Source organism: Aegilops tauschii, chromosome 7 (genome assembly GCF_002575655.3).
Source record: "Aegilops tauschii subsp. strangulata cultivar AL8/78 chromosome 7, Aet v6.0, whole genome shotgun sequence".
Classification (NCBI taxonomy): Eukaryota; Viridiplantae; Streptophyta; class Magnoliopsida; order Poales; family Poaceae; genus Aegilops; species Aegilops tauschii.
This window is the reverse complement of record NC_053041.3, coordinates 373443268-373459143: the sequence shown is the minus strand read 5'-3', so window position 1 is coordinate 373459143 and position 15876 is coordinate 373443268.

Below are 15876 nucleotides of genomic sequence, written 5' to 3'. Positions count from 1 at the left end.
CCGTGACATTTTGGGCCGAACGAATTTTTTTCCTGTCATACTTATGACACTTCTATGACGATAATTGTGACAAAACCCAGTATCATCATAGATGTGGTGGGGTCCTACTTCTATGACAAAAAATCATGACAGAAAATGCGCTTTTCATCCTGGGCGTTCCAAAGACGCAGTTGCATGACATTCTTTGGGCCGTCCATGACGGAAAAAACCGTGGTAGAAGCAAGGGCGAGGAAAATATCAGGGAGTTCCCGGTTACGGTGGGTGGTCGGGGGCCGAGCGATGCGCATTTCTCTCGTACGTACGCGCGTGTGTGCGAGGCGTTGGGCTCTAACTGAACCCGAGCGAGGCGTTGGGCTCTAACTGAACCCGAGCGATTGCACTGCAGGCTTTGCGTTACTGAACCCGAGCGATCGATCGTTCCCTTGCTGTTAACTGAACCCGAGTGATTCCTTCGCTACTGCTGCTAACTGAAGCTGATCGAACACTGCTGCCTCCTTCCCTTGATGAACAGTGAGCGTTGTTGAGGGGTCTTGGATGAACAGTTCCCAGTGGGGGGTTGCATGAACAGGACCCCGTGGAGGGCTGGATGAACAGGACCACGTGGTAGTAGAGGCCGTGGCCGGTCGAACACAAGGCCGTTTCCTCCGTTCTGCGGTACGCCAGGCCTCATTTCCATCGCCTGTTCCGTCCAAGCCGGTTGGCTCCCGATGAAAACAACGACGCATTCCATTCCGACCCAGCCGGTTGCCTCCCCATGATCACGACGACGGCGCAGCTTCTCCGTTCCGACCCAACCATGTACACGAGCCCTGGCCATACGTATGCACGAGTAGGCGTTCGAGACCCCGCCCGTATGTACATACGTGGCCGTATTTTCTTTCTTGCACCATGGCCGCTGTACGTACGTGTACATGCTATGTGCGCGCCTCTACTACGACACGTGCGCGCCTCTACATCGACCAGTATGTACGTACACGTTCGCGACCAGAATGACAATGCTACGTACGCTTCGACCAGGTGGGTCCCGACTGTCAGGCACTTACTTGCGTGCGAAGATGTAGCTGGTGGGTCCCAGCAGTAAGGGGGGCAAATCATTTTTTTGCCCGTAATATGGACGCACTTCCTTGCGTGCGAAGATGTAGCTGGTGGGTCCCAGCAGTCAGGGGGGAAATGTTTCTTTTTCGCGAAATACGGTGGCCCCTCCGGTGGGTCCCTGCTGTCAGGTGGAGGAATCATTATTTTGCGCGTAATAAGGAGGCATTTCCTTGCTGCGGCCATGGACCCAACTGTCAGCCTCTCCACGTACAGTACTCTTCCGATGGAAGTTATTCATTGACCAATTGACCACGCCGCACCGAGAGCACCAGGGAGGTTGACGACGGCGAGGCCTAGGAAGGGGACGACGCCGAGCCGGGGAAGACGCGGCAGTGGATGCCCACGCGGAGGGGAGTACGTGGGTTGACTGCTTCGGCTGCGGTGTGAGGCAGCCGTCGCCGGAGAATAACAGGAGGTGTGGGTGAGTATAGAGGGATGGCATGGCCAGCGGTGGCATCACAGCCGGACACGGGAGGCAGGAGCCGGCGGCACGACTGACGCATGTTTGGGCGGCTGGAGCAAGAAGACCAGAGGTTGAAGAAGCACTACGGCCGTTGGATGGACATCGTACGGTCACTGGAGCTATAATCGTTCATATTGACTAAGTTGACAAAGCCCTCCATCCCCGTCATCTTTGTAGGCCCACAAGTCAGCCTCCCACTGTGGTGGGTCCCAGCTAGTAGGGGGAGTATTCATTTTTTGTGTGCGTAATAAGGAGGCACTTCCTTGCGTGCGAGGATATAGCTGGTGGGTCTGACCTGTCAGCGGGGGGAACGTTTTTTTCGCCAAATACAGAGGCCCTTCCTGTGGGTCCAAGATGTCAGGTGGAGGAATCATTATTTTGCGCGTAATAAGGAGGCATTTCCTTATGGGCGGCCGTGGACCCAGCTGTCAGCCTCTCCACGTACAGTCCACGTCCGATGGATGTCGTTCATTGACCACGTTGACCACGCTGCGCTGAGAGCACCAAGGCGATGGACGACGGCGAGGCCTAGGAAGGGAACGACACGGAGCCGGGGAAGACTCGGAAGTGGCTGCCCACGCGGCGAGGAGTACGAGGGTTTACTGGTCCGGCTGCCATCGTCGGAAAATAACAGGAGGTGTGGGTGAGTAGAGGAATGGCCTGGCCAGTAATGGAGTAGGGTGGTGCGGTGCAACCTGTGCGGCAGCACAGCCGGCCACGGGAGGCGGGAGCAAGCAGTACCACCGGTGCTGGTTTGGGCGGCTGGAGCAAGAAGATCAGATATTGAAGAAGCAGCACGGTCGTTGGATTAACATCCAACGGTCACTGCTCCTAGAATCGTTTGTGGACTAAGTTGACAAAGCCTTTCGTACACGTCAACCTAGTAGACCCACAAGTCAGCCTCCAAATCTGTCCCAAACAGCATACAACCCTAAATATCTAGCCATATTCAAATTAATTTAAAAACTAAACATACCCTAATTTAAATCCAATGAAATTTTACCCGCACAAAAACAATGAAATTTAAAATATCAAAATCCGAAAGAAAAAAGTATTTTGGAACTAATTGCCTGTTTGCTGTATTTTTTCATTTTACAGCCCATTTATTATTATTTATAGGCCATTTCTTATTACTTATAGCCCAATTTCTGGGCAAAATGCATCCCTCCTCGTCTTGAAAGGTTTCCGGCCTAACAGGGCATAGAAAAGCAAATAGGCCTACGTTGGTTATTTTGCAAAAAACAAAATAGCTGGGCTAGCCATTTTCAGAAAGGAAAAAAGCAAACTGGGCTGGTCATGTGCTAAACATATGAAATAAAATCCTGGGCTAGACGGGCCACAGCTCCCGCACAACCCAGTTGATACCCTTCTCCTGTTCTCCGTCCCAAAAAAACAAAATTTTTGCGCGCGCTGCTGGGTCCCTACTGTCATCCTCACCATGCACAGTCATCTCCTTATTCCTCTCAGTTGTTGACCATGTTGACAACACCGGAGGGCGGCGCCGCGGCCAGCGAACCAAGGCAGAGGACGATGGTGAGGCCTCGGACGGGAACGAACAGGAGCCGGGGAAGATGCGCAGAGTTTAAGGGTGCGATGTGGCCACGATGCGTGCGCGGCAGCATAGCCAGCCGTGGGAGGCGGGAGCAGGCGATCCCGCCGACGTTGGTTTGGCTTTGGCGGCTGGAGGAAGAAGAGACTGAAGAAACACGACAGACATTGAATGTCAATCCAACGGTCAAGGTTGGCACAATCGTTTGTTGACTATGCCGACACCAAGTAGCATATTTTTTTATATATAGGAAGAAAAGAAAAACTGGGCTCGTTCGCCTGGTAACATTCCCGAAACTGCGACCGTTCGATCTTGCGTCGCAACTAAAACTGCGAGGAAAATGCGTTCGTCTGCCGTCCTCCTCCCAGGGAACGTTCGCCACATAAGTGACTAGCACCCTTGGTTTTCAACCGAGAGGCCTTGGGTTCGAGTCCCAGGAACTCTCAGTTTTGTCCTCCTTCCTTCCTCGCAAAAAAAGAAAGACAATCAAAGACTTGAGAAGGCGTACAGAACAAGCTAGTGTACCAGTAAAGAGACGTTGCTGAGTTTTAGAAAAAAGAGAGACGTGCTCCTGTAGCAGGTTCGAATCCAAACCTTGACTATGACTATATATGGTGCTATGCTACTCTGCAAGTAATGAAACTAACATATCCAATGTTCGCTTCTCCTCTTCTCTACTTACTCTGCCTAGCATCAGAAGCTCTGGCCACAGCAACCATGTCCGCTGGCTGCTCGTCCACCTGCTCTTCAGCAGGCAACAACCAGATATGCGCCAAGTCGCCACCCGTTGACGGTGTCCTGGACTAGGGGATACTCACCACGTCATCTCCCGATCAGTTGGATTGGGCCAAGGACCACCATGGCCGTTTGCTCATGGGCCAGTTCGGACAGCCGATGTATACACGAGAAAGATTCCACAAGACTTGGTGATCAAGACAAGGACTCCTCTCCACCGGCGTATTCGACTAGGACTCTTGTTATCCTAGGCCTCTGGTACATTATATAAGCCGAGGCTAGGCTAGTCGATAGAGCATCATGACATTACTCATCATACCTCTAGGGTTTAGACCACAACATATGATCTCGAGGTAGATCAACTCTGTAATCATACACATCGAATACAATCATACAGGCTAGACATATAGGGTTTAGCCATTACGATCTCGAGGTAGATCAACTCTTGTAACCCCATATTCATCCAAGATAATCAAGCAGGAAGTAGGGTATTACCTCCATCAAGAGGGCCCGAACCTTGGTAAACATCGTGTCCCTGTCTCCTGTTACCTTTGATCCTCAGACACACAGTTTGGGACCCCCTACCCGAGATGTGCCGGTTTTGACACCGACAATGGTGCTTTCATTGAGAGTTCCGCTGTGTGATCGGCAAAAGGATCAATGGCTCGCCTGCAGATCAACTGCGACGTTGGCGTCTTCGTCGCCGCCTCGACTGGTCACCTTGGCTTGACCGAGGATTGTGCCCTATCTCCAATCATCATGTTTGAATGAGGGCCTTCATCAACATCAATTCCGATCTCTATCAAGATCATGGAGAAATCATCCATGGAGCTCGGGGGCTCAACGTCAACATTGCCCTCGGGCGACCGTGCTGTTTTTCCGAACAGCGAACTTGTATCCACTACCACCACCTCCTCGAGCATCGCTTTGACGATTACTTCGGCGGAATTGTGCGGAATTGAGTCTACAACAACACTGTAAAATTTTGTCGCGTTCCGATGGAGCAATCTCTGCTGGTTTCCGATATACCGGAGCCTCGTCGAATCTGGACGGGAACCTGGACGAGTTTGAAGCGTGGTGTCCAACACCTAGCTCGGACGTCCTTTGGAAGCTCCGACCGTTGATCGGCTGCGGAATTCCTATATCTACCACCCCTCAAAATTTCAGCTCGATCCGACCGTCCAAACTCCGGGAACCTTCCGATTGGTGCATCATTTTTCAGATCTGTTTTCTGCACGAGAACGAATCCGACCCGAGTTCATCTTTTTTATAAACGGGATTTCAGACATCCTTTTTGAAGGAAGTTTTGTATGGGGTATTGTGTTTTGTTCCCAAACACATCCCACTAATTTTAAAGTCTTTTCCAATATGATCTTCACCATCGCGCCGGTGTCAAACCAACCCGACAATGTTGCTCCACGGCTATCGACTTGCGCTAGATACGTCGTCACTTTGTTGAGCCGAGCTCAACTTCTTCGGATCATCATCTCGGCAAGCCGAACAAGAGTTCGGCATTGCGAAGGATAAATCATCACCAACCTCGCCGCCCCACGGATTACACGGAGCGGGCACATCGGCATCGCCGCACAGTCACTTCATCAAGCCGGCATTGACTGTAGGAGATATTCCCTAGAGGCAATAATAAATGTTATTGATTATCTCCCTGTTCATAATTATGTTTATGTTCCATGCTATAACTACTGTGGTTCCCGAGCCCGTATATCCATAAAGGCTCTGGGGAGAACCCATATGCACGTGTGGAATAATAAACGGTAAAATGTATTCCTAGTCGTGCCTCTAATACTAGCTCAAGTGTTGCATGATGATTATGTTTTCCCAATCATGGGCATGTCTATGCCAAGCAACTTTGAGGGCACAATGTCAGGAAGGACATTTGTGTTGAATCGACCCGAATTGATGTTATGCTATGAGATACATTCGTCACAAGTTAATGGTTTATAACACAGAGATAGTTAATGTTTGCATAATTCCTTAGACCATGAGAGTATCGAGTTTCTTCATGCTTGCTTCATGAACTTTGGGGTTTGTTAAACGTCATCCGTAACTGGATGGCTATTACGGCGGCTTACGGGTTCATGGGAAAGTATGTTAAGTAACTTGATAGCTCGAGATTGGGATTTGCTCCTCTGATGATGGAGAGATATACTCGGGCCCTCTCGGTGTTACGGTGTCCATCATCGTCTGGCCAGACACTTTTTGATTTAATCACGGGGATGCCGGAACACGAAACGAGAAAAGAGAACAAAACCGGTAACGAGGTAACTTGCATAGTGGACAAAGTGTTGGCCCACGGGGATGCAATAAATCTCACCTCAGGTGTTTGTGATATATCGTGAAGCAACAGGAATAGCTCACCTCAACTGGAGGTTCACTCGAATATTCATTCGTGTGGGTATAGGGGTCAATATGGGTGTCCACGGCTCCGATGTTGATCATTGATCGGAAGGGGTTCCAGGTCATGTCTATACTTCACCGAACCTATAGGGTCACACGCTTAAGGGTCATCTATCCGCTGAATACTAGACAGGGAGTCTGAGAGAAAATCACCGAAAAAGTTTCGGACACCGAAAAGTTTCAGACAGCGGAATCGTACCGCAGAGAGAGGTCACCGGATGAGTTTCGGTGAAAACGAAAAAGTTGTTTCGGGGTATGCCATTAAGTCAAAATGGTTTCGGCACATGCCTGATAATTCTTGGAGGGTGCCAGAATCATTCTGGAAACTTTTTGGAATTTTCAGAAATAAAAACCGAAAATGTTTCGGAGCTGCCGGTACCGCTTTGGCTGTTTTTCGCAGATGAAATTCACTAATCTGAAATTGTTTCAGAATGAATCCAAAATCATTTTAGTGGGTACTGGAATTATTCTAAGACCCACAGAAATATTTTCGGATTTAGTGGACGCGAAAAATTGTCTTCATGAATAGTGAAAACGCATTCTTGTTTGCTTTTCGCAGATGAAAATCACTAAACCGAAATTGTTTCGGAACGCGTTGAAAATTATTTTAGTGGGTACTGGAAATGTTCTGAGCCCACATAAATATTTTCAGTTTGAACGGACGCTGAAAAATGTCGTCATGAATAGTGAAAGTGCTTTTTGCTTGGCTTCTTGGAGAAGCCACCTTGAGGGCCTTTTTGGTATTTCCCCCCTTGGCTTCTTGGAGAAGCCACCCTTGGGCTTGGCCTATATATAGGGGTGGAGGGGGCTGCCTAAAGGATCATCCCTTCTCACATACAAGTGCCATGCATGATCTGGCTTCTCTCTCCCTCCCAGCGAAATAGTTTCGTAGAGCCGAAAGGCTGTCTGGGTTTCGGTGGGAACTAGTTCTGGACGGCGAAGCCTTGCCGGATAGATGACACCGTATGTGTGCAACTTTGTAGAGAGATCGTAGTTTCGGTCTTAGTTCGTGAGTGCCTCCCGAAGGGCTGTCCGTGTGACCGTCCGAGTTTCGAAGGTCCTCCCGAAGGGCTGTCCGAGTGACCGTTCGAGTTTCGAAGGTCCTCCCGAAGGGCTGTCCGTGACACCGTCCGGGGGGCTGTTCGACCGCCTCTCGAAGGGCTGTCTGAGGAGCAGATGAGGGTATACATCCTCGCAGTTGGGAGGTTGTAAATCCTAGCTGCGGGGATCTGCACCACCGATCGTCATCGACTCTACTTCCCGCTACGCTACGAGTCGGTAACGAAAAAGATCAAACCTTGTATGCAGTCTCCATAGTGGTCCTGGGCTGGTGGGTAGGTCGGAATTTTTTTGTTTTCTGCTGCGTTACCCTACAGTGGCATCATGAGCCATGCTATGCGTAGATGCAGGTTGCGATCTAGAATACATAGAGATGTATGGGTATTGCATAATATAATTAGGTAGTAGATGAGATCTATTGCTGAAAATTATTTATGCGGGTGACAGATGAAATCTGTTACCCGATGTTCTTGTTGCTTCCCTAGAATTTGCGTTTGCTCAATCTCGAGACAGCATGGTGGAATTTGACAAAGTTCTGGCAATCCATGATCCTGATTGATCATGGAAGTGCTATCAGTTCTTTGGGTTCTGCCGTAGTCAAAAGAAAGATGAAATTCGCAGACGACAGGGCAATGCAGATATGATCTGCACGGGGGTCATGCGTATGACGAAGTTTAGTATGGGGTTCGAGATTTTATTGTCTCGTGCTTCATACACCCTGCAAAGTTAATCTAGCGACATGAACTATCATACTTGATGATGAACGTTGGTCGCTGCGGTTTAAGTCAAAACCTTAGAAGCCACGTAAAATAAATTTTGCATAAACCGATTAAAGGCGTCTAACTTGGTTTGCAGGATGTGCATGTGATGTGGTATAGCAGTGCTCATACTAATTTGATTATGTATGAGATGACTATATGATGTAATTTGATTAACATGACCTGCGTGTCATGATTCGGCATGATGGCTGGAGCCATATGATTGCACTTTAATGACCTGCGTGTCAACCTTGTTGTAATGCATTATTTTGTTAGCTATAGAGATAGCAATATTATCTGGTGCATCGACAAGGTGGTGGCAATCTTCGCGAAGGTGAACACCGACGCGAATGCCGAAGATGAAGAAATGAAATACTTCTCCGTCAGAAAGGGCTATACCATATCATGCTATTATGAATTGCCTGAGATGTTTATCCCTTATGATGCACCCTTCTTGATTGCGCGGTAGTCGCTTTTATTAGGGTGATCTCTCACTTAAAATATCAAGTAGTTAGTGTTCTCCCAAGTGTAGCACCGTCACGGCACCTATCTTTTCGGGGTGCGCCATGGATGCATGGGTACGAACGATTAGAGAAGTGTGAGGCGGGTGAGGTCAGACCTCGCAGCAAGATCACTTGGTTGTCTTGACGTTCATGGCAGGATCGTCCTGAGCTCGGAACACACACATCGAAAGATGAGCAAGAGTCACATAGAGATGTGATCGGCAAGTTGGCCTACCGATTAAAATTCCCGTTATGAGATGATGATTCTATGGCGATGAATTGAAGTCTGGATCTTGCATCACTCAAAATTAATTGTGAGAGATATTGATTTGAGTGGGAGCGCACTGTTGAATTAACATGTTTAATTCTCAGTGCAATTAATTATGAACACTGTCTAAGTGTTTCTTGCATAATAGTTGTAGAATAATGGCTCGCATTTCCACCTTCCCTATTAAAATTGAATAGCTGTTAAATATCTGGTTAAAACTTTACGATTGGTAACGTAATATGAGGATTGTCCTCAAAAGTGCCGAGAAGGACTTTGTCCTATCGCATGCTTTCCGTATCCTCCCGCTAATGCTATGGATCATGTGACTCTCGTCCTTCGATCCAAAAGCTAGAATTCTGTTACGGTCAAGTGGAATATGTTTGCTTCCATGAAACCCAAACTTTGAAAGTTGGGATAGTTATATGATATTCATGGAACTGAAAATTATTTTCAGATACAAACAAAGCAATGTTTGTTTGCAAGTATTAGTAAAAGTGTTTACTATGCATTTGACTGTTGGGAAAGGGATCCAGAAGAACGCCTGTCATATAATGAAAGGTGAATAAAACAACAACTTAAAGAGAAAGGAAGTGTCCAAAGGGTGTTAGTATGACTTACACTCCTAGGAAGTCTGGGGCTAATGCCACTCTTAAGTTGGGTGCTTCTTCTGAGAGTAGGAGAAATACTAAAAGTTAAACTGTTAGAAGTATAAAGGCAAAAGGAAAGAAGACTGGAATATCCAGCTCATGTATGAATGTCATACAAGTTTTTGATGTATAGAAGGCTGGTCAAAGATATAGTTCTTGCGAATTATGGTTAAACATGTTAATCACTAATTCTTGGGTATTGTGAGTTCATCACAAAATTGCCCGCTCGATTGCATTCTGTTGCAACTCGATGTAAGAACTACTATGGCCTGAAAGACTAGCTAGAAATGAGGTTAAGGTATACACGGGGAACATAGTAAATGTTACTATACCTTCCATCGGTGTATTGCCGTCTGTATTTATCTTCATATTTCATTTAGGGTTTTACAAACTCTATCTCATTGCATAAGGTATCTTGCAAGAAGGTTGTTCATAAGAGAACTTTTTATGTTCGATGTTACGAATAACACAAGGGCCATACTTTCATTATGAATGAGATGTATGTTATGAATATTGATAATAATACAATGCCTCTGGGTTTACTTTCGTAATTCATTTTAGAGTTTCATACACTCTAGCCCATCGCACAATGTTTGTTGCAAAAGAGTTGTTCATAAAAACAACAATTGTTGTTAAGTATTATGAATAACATGAAGGGCCATGCTTCCATCCAAGATGGCATGTATGTTATGAATATTGATGGTAATATGATACATCCATAACACTGACGCTAAATGTCGCAAGACTAAAAGAATACCACACAAGTGTGGCACTACATTTGGTCACATTGGAGAGACCCGCATGGAAAATTCCATTATGATGGATTTTGAAGTCTTTTTGATTTTGAATCATCTGACACTTGCAACTTTCCTCCGAAAAGTGAAGTGACTAAAATACCGTTCACAGGCCATAAGGAACGAACAACAAAATTATTAGTGATCATACATTTGATGTGTGTAGTCCGATAAGTGTTGTTAGTGGTGGATTTATTTATCTTCAGAAATGACTCAAGTAGATATATGGATATTTACTTGATGAGACGTAAGTCTGGATCTTTTGAAATCATTCGAAAGGTTCTCAAAAATGAAGTAGAAGTTATTGTAACAAGAAAATTATGTTTCTGCAATTTGATTGCACAAAGGAATATTTGAGTTACATGTTTAGCGAATGTCTGATGAGTTGTGAAAGGGGTTTCATAACTTGCACCTCCCGGAACACCACTGGAAGTGGAAAGTCTGTGGAGATGTAATCAAACCATTTATGACATGGTAAGGTCAAAGATGACATAAATAAATTTGTCATTATCCCTTTTAAAGTGATGCTTTAGAGGCTGCGGCTTTTACACTGAAAAGAGCTACATCGGGTCTGTTGAAATGAAGCCATGGTATGGTACGCCCAACCATGTTATATATTTTCTTAACATTTGGAATATGGGGCTTGTGTAAAAGGTTACAAACCTATTCCAAATCAGACAAGTGCTACTTTGTAGGTTATACCAAAATGTTGGGTATTCCTCCCTCACTATACCGAGGCAAATAGTTTTGCCGCGAAACGGTGTGCTTTTAAAGAGAATGGTTCTTTCAAAAAGGTGAGTGGGAGAATAGTGCAACTCGACGAGATAAACAGTATCTACGTCATCAGATCAAAGGAAAGAGACCTTGGAAGTAATTCCAGAGTTTCCTACTACGACTGATACGGAAGTCTCTACAATAAAATGTATGAACTTCGGTCGAACTTGCAGCTGAACCACGTAGGCAAGGCTCGTGCAAACCACTCAGGAGCGCAAATGAGATATTGTTGTTAGACAACATTATACCTACGATACACAAGGAAGCGTTGATGGGCCCTGACTCCGGAATTGGCTAAATGCCAATACAACCCGAGTTAGTTTCCATATAAGTGATTCAAGATTTAAACCTTGATACACCTTTCGGAAGACTTAGAGTCTAACGAATATTTATGGAACTTAAAACTGATACGGATAAAAATGTTTTATCCATAAAGCTCGACTTGTTGAAATAACAAGTTCAAGAGTTGACTATGATGAGGTTGTTTTCATCGTAGCGATGCTTAAAGTCGGTTCGGGTTGAACTATCAATTAATACATATTTCAATCATGAGATATGAAACATGGATGATAAAAGGATTTCCATCTGATGGAAATGAAAGCTAGGACTTGTATATGATACAGTCCAAAGTAATTTGTCGATCCAGAGGATGCTAGTAGGTATGCAAACTTCAGAGTTCCAGCAATGGACAGAAGAGAGCAAAATGGAGTTGGAATCTTCGTGTTTTGATGAAATGGTCAAAGGGGTTTTGATTTCATCAATGGGTAACGAAGATGCTTGTAATTCAAGAAAGTAAGTGGGAGCGTAATAATATTTCTAAAAACCTTATGCGCTTGGCACATTGGTAATTGGAAATAAATTTCTTGACACGAATTAGGACTTCATTTGAAAATAGTTTTTCGATGAAGTGCTTAGGCTAAATAGCCTCAATATTAGGCATGATGATCTATGGAGATAGATTTACCTAATGGGGCTAAGCATTGAATACATATTGACAAGATGCTAAAACCTTTTAGCATTTAAAACGCCAAGGAGTGATTCTTGCCAAAGTCACATGGAAAGAGTTTTTGCAAGACTCGGTGTCCCAAAACACTAATGAGTAAAATACATGATGCAGATTCCACACACTTTTGTGTTTGGATTAATCATGTATTCCATGGTATGTAAAACAACCAGATATGTCCGATACTCCCAAGGTTTGCGAGTATGGATACCAAAGTGATCAAATTACTGATCATGGGACAACAGTGAAAGATGTCACAGAGTACTAGAGTAAGTACTGATGACATGGTTTTCTCGCAAGCAAAGATCATGAAGAGTTCGTTGTAAAATGTTACATCGATACAGTCTTCATCTTTTCTCCATGCGATTTTCGATTTAAATTAAGGGTTTTTTGTAACACACAATGTGGTGGCACAGTTAGTTGGAATTTGTTCAAACTAGTTACTGTGGCGAATTCTATAACAAGGGCTAAGTATGTTGACGCTTTAGAAGCGACAAAGAAGATGTTGAATTATATAGTTCATTCATGAACTTAGTACAGTTCCAAGATGGCTTTTGACAATGGGACACTACTGCAGGTAGTTGCTCCATAACTCAGTCTGAGGAATCCAGGTTCGACCTGTGATTCACATACATACAAAGCCAAGTCCACACAAAATATGAATTTTGTGAAAACGTGAAAACGCGAGGACATGCAAAGATACACACGGAACTGAAGTCGTCAGATCCGTTGGACATCAGGCTATACCACAAGCGAAGCATATTTACACCAGTGTGCCACAGGTGTGAAGTGCATTAGCATAAGCTAGATTATTGTCTCTAGTGCAAGTGGGAGTCTGTAGGAGATATGCCCTAGAGGCAATAATAAATGTTATTGATTATCTCCCTGTTCATAATTATATTTATGTTCCATGCTATAACTGTTGTGGTTCCCGAGCCCGTATATCCATAAAGGCTCTGGGGAGAACCCATATGCACGTGTGGAATAATAAACGGTAAAATGTATTCCTAGTCGTGCCTCTAAGACTAGCTCAAGTGTTGCATGATGATTATGTTTTCCCAATCATGGGCATGTCTATGCCAAGCAACTTTGAGGGCACAATGTCAGGAAGGACATTTGTGTTGAATCGACCCGAATTGATGTTATGCTATGAGATACATTCGTCACAAGTTAGTGGTTTATAACACAGAGATAGTTAATGTTTGCATAATTCCTTAGACCATGAGAGTATCGAGTTTCTTCATGCTTGCTTCATGAACTTTGGGGTTTGTTAAACGTCATCCATAACTGGATGGTATTACGGCGGCTTACGGGTTCATGGGAAAGTATGTTAAGTAACTTGATAGCTCGAGATTGGGATTTGCTCCTCCGACGATGGAGAGATATACTCGGGACCTCTCGGTGTTACGATGTCCATCATCGTCTGGCCAGACACTTTGTGATTTGATCACGGGGATGCCGGAACACGAAACGAGAAAAGAGAACAAAACCGGTAATGAGGTAACTTGCATAGTGGACAAAGTGTTGGCCCACGGGGATGCAATAAATCTCACCTCAGGTGTTTGTGATATATCGTGAAGACATGGCAGCTGCAACGTCTCCTTACTGACCTGCTCCGTCACCTCGTCTGGACCGGGGGCTTCGCCATCCCTTCATCAACCTACTCCGGAGACCTCGGCTTCGTCAGCCGACCATCTTCGTCACGTTAGCTGGACCGGGGGCTTTGCCTCGGCGAGCCAACCTTTACCAGCATCGCCATGCCGTGGCTTCACCGCCCATCAGGCAATGGGTGTGCAGATCGAGTCCCAATTTTGGGAGTCACTTTTCTTTGGACTGCTACAACAAATAAACAAGGTGCTATTAATTCTAGCAATTTTTGCTTGTTTGGGTTTATTTTTTCCAAGGAATTATTACTTTGGTTTGTTCCATCATCTGTACATAGGTCTATCAAATGGCGGCCGCATTGACGACGGTCGCGTGGTGGTTCGGTCAGTTTCCGTAAATAGTTCGGCGAACGCCGCATCCGGAACTTGGACTGACCCGTGAATTCAGGCTTTGCCACGCCTTTACCGCATCACGCCATTGCCCTGCATCGACATTGACTTGGGCGCCAGGCCACATATTTTTAAATAAATTATATTGCGTAAATTAATTACGCGAGGAATTTTATATATTTATATTATTGTTGTTGGCCTGCACTATTTTACATGTGCAGGTAATGGACTTCGACTGCGTCACGTGGTCTCCTCAGCAAGCCGACGCCGTCGTCCCGATCGGCGTAAATCATCTCGTGTGATCACCTTGTTGGTCGTGTTGCCATACCGACGTGTTCGGTTGCCTCGGGGACTTCAGCATCGCCGAGAGAGCTCTACCTCATCGAGCGTTCGGTGCACATGCCATATTTCTTTTATTACTCACTTTGCATAAATTATTTATTATGCAACAATTTTTTAAATTTATTATTATTACTATTATCTCCGGTTTGCACTATTTTTTTTGCACAAGTAAATGATTCGGGCCGGGCAGTGTTGTCACCTCGGCGTACTGACATACCACGTCACCTCGACTGGATGGGGGGCTTCGTCAACACTTCATTAACCCACGCCGGGGACTTCGGCGTCACTCTGCCGGCCTGCATTAGCCGTGCTATGTCACCACTTCGGAGTGCCGAACTGTTCGCTCTGCCACCTCGGGACCGGCTTGGGGGATGGAACCTTGTCCCACATCAAGCTCGGACCGTGCCATCAATGCCAAACACATTAACCAGCTAAGTCGCTTTAATGCCCAAAGTTTTAAATTTTTAACTTGTGTTCGGTTCGACCATACTCACCTACCTTGTTCGTTAAAAGAAACTCCCCTTGCCCATGTTAACTGGGGGCTCTTAAAATTTACACGAGCCGCTCTATAATAATGTGTTTCCTTCTTGGTCGTTGCAAAGTCTTTTTCTAACGCTCCTTTTTCGACTCGAGTGTATGGTCAATAGCCGGATAGCCTAGCTTCTCTCTAAAGCCGCTCGAGTTTTGTTCGCTAAACTGGCCTCGAAGAAGCACTCCGCCTTTGGGCTAAGGAGCTTGAAGCCATAGGCTGACCCGCTTGAAGTCTTGAGACCGGATGTGTCATGTTAAAGCGCGACAGAAGCACAATTTTTTAAAAAAAAGACGAATTTCCGGATTGGCACCAAAATCTCGGTTTTGTCCGGACGTCAAGCTTTTACATAAGTTTTTGGCTTTTTGAGCCTATGGCACTTTTAAACTATTGGTGTGTTTCCAGCATAAGTCTCGTAGTGCAACGCCGGACACCTTTAGAGATTCTGCAAAAACATTCTAGGATATTGCTATATATGCATCGGTTTCGAATTGTGTCTTTGGTCAATAGTTGGGTTGCCCGGCTCTTGTGCTTGCCTCCTACGTTCCGCTTTGTTCGGCTAGGTGTGCAAAGGGAGAACCACTGCGATTGTGTTTCCAGCTCGCATGGTTAAGCACCTCAGTGGAGAAAGCCGAAAACTGACTGTCACAATAAGCGTAAACTGGTCAGCGATCTGATGACTGTGTTAAATGACGGGCCGTTCATAACATTGGCCGAAGTGTTTACGGCTTGACCTCGGCTGTCACCGAACACTAATCAGGGGCTACTAGATGGCCTCCCAACTTTAAGCTCCTATGACTAAGTGAAAGTTATAAAGCCCGCATATCTGGTTGCCTCGTTTCCGCTAACACAACTGCCTTCGGGCACCGAGACGTCGGCTAAGGGTTGTTTGTTATTGCGGAAACACCCTGCATAGCATCTACAAGGGGGTGGAAGCCGACGATGGGC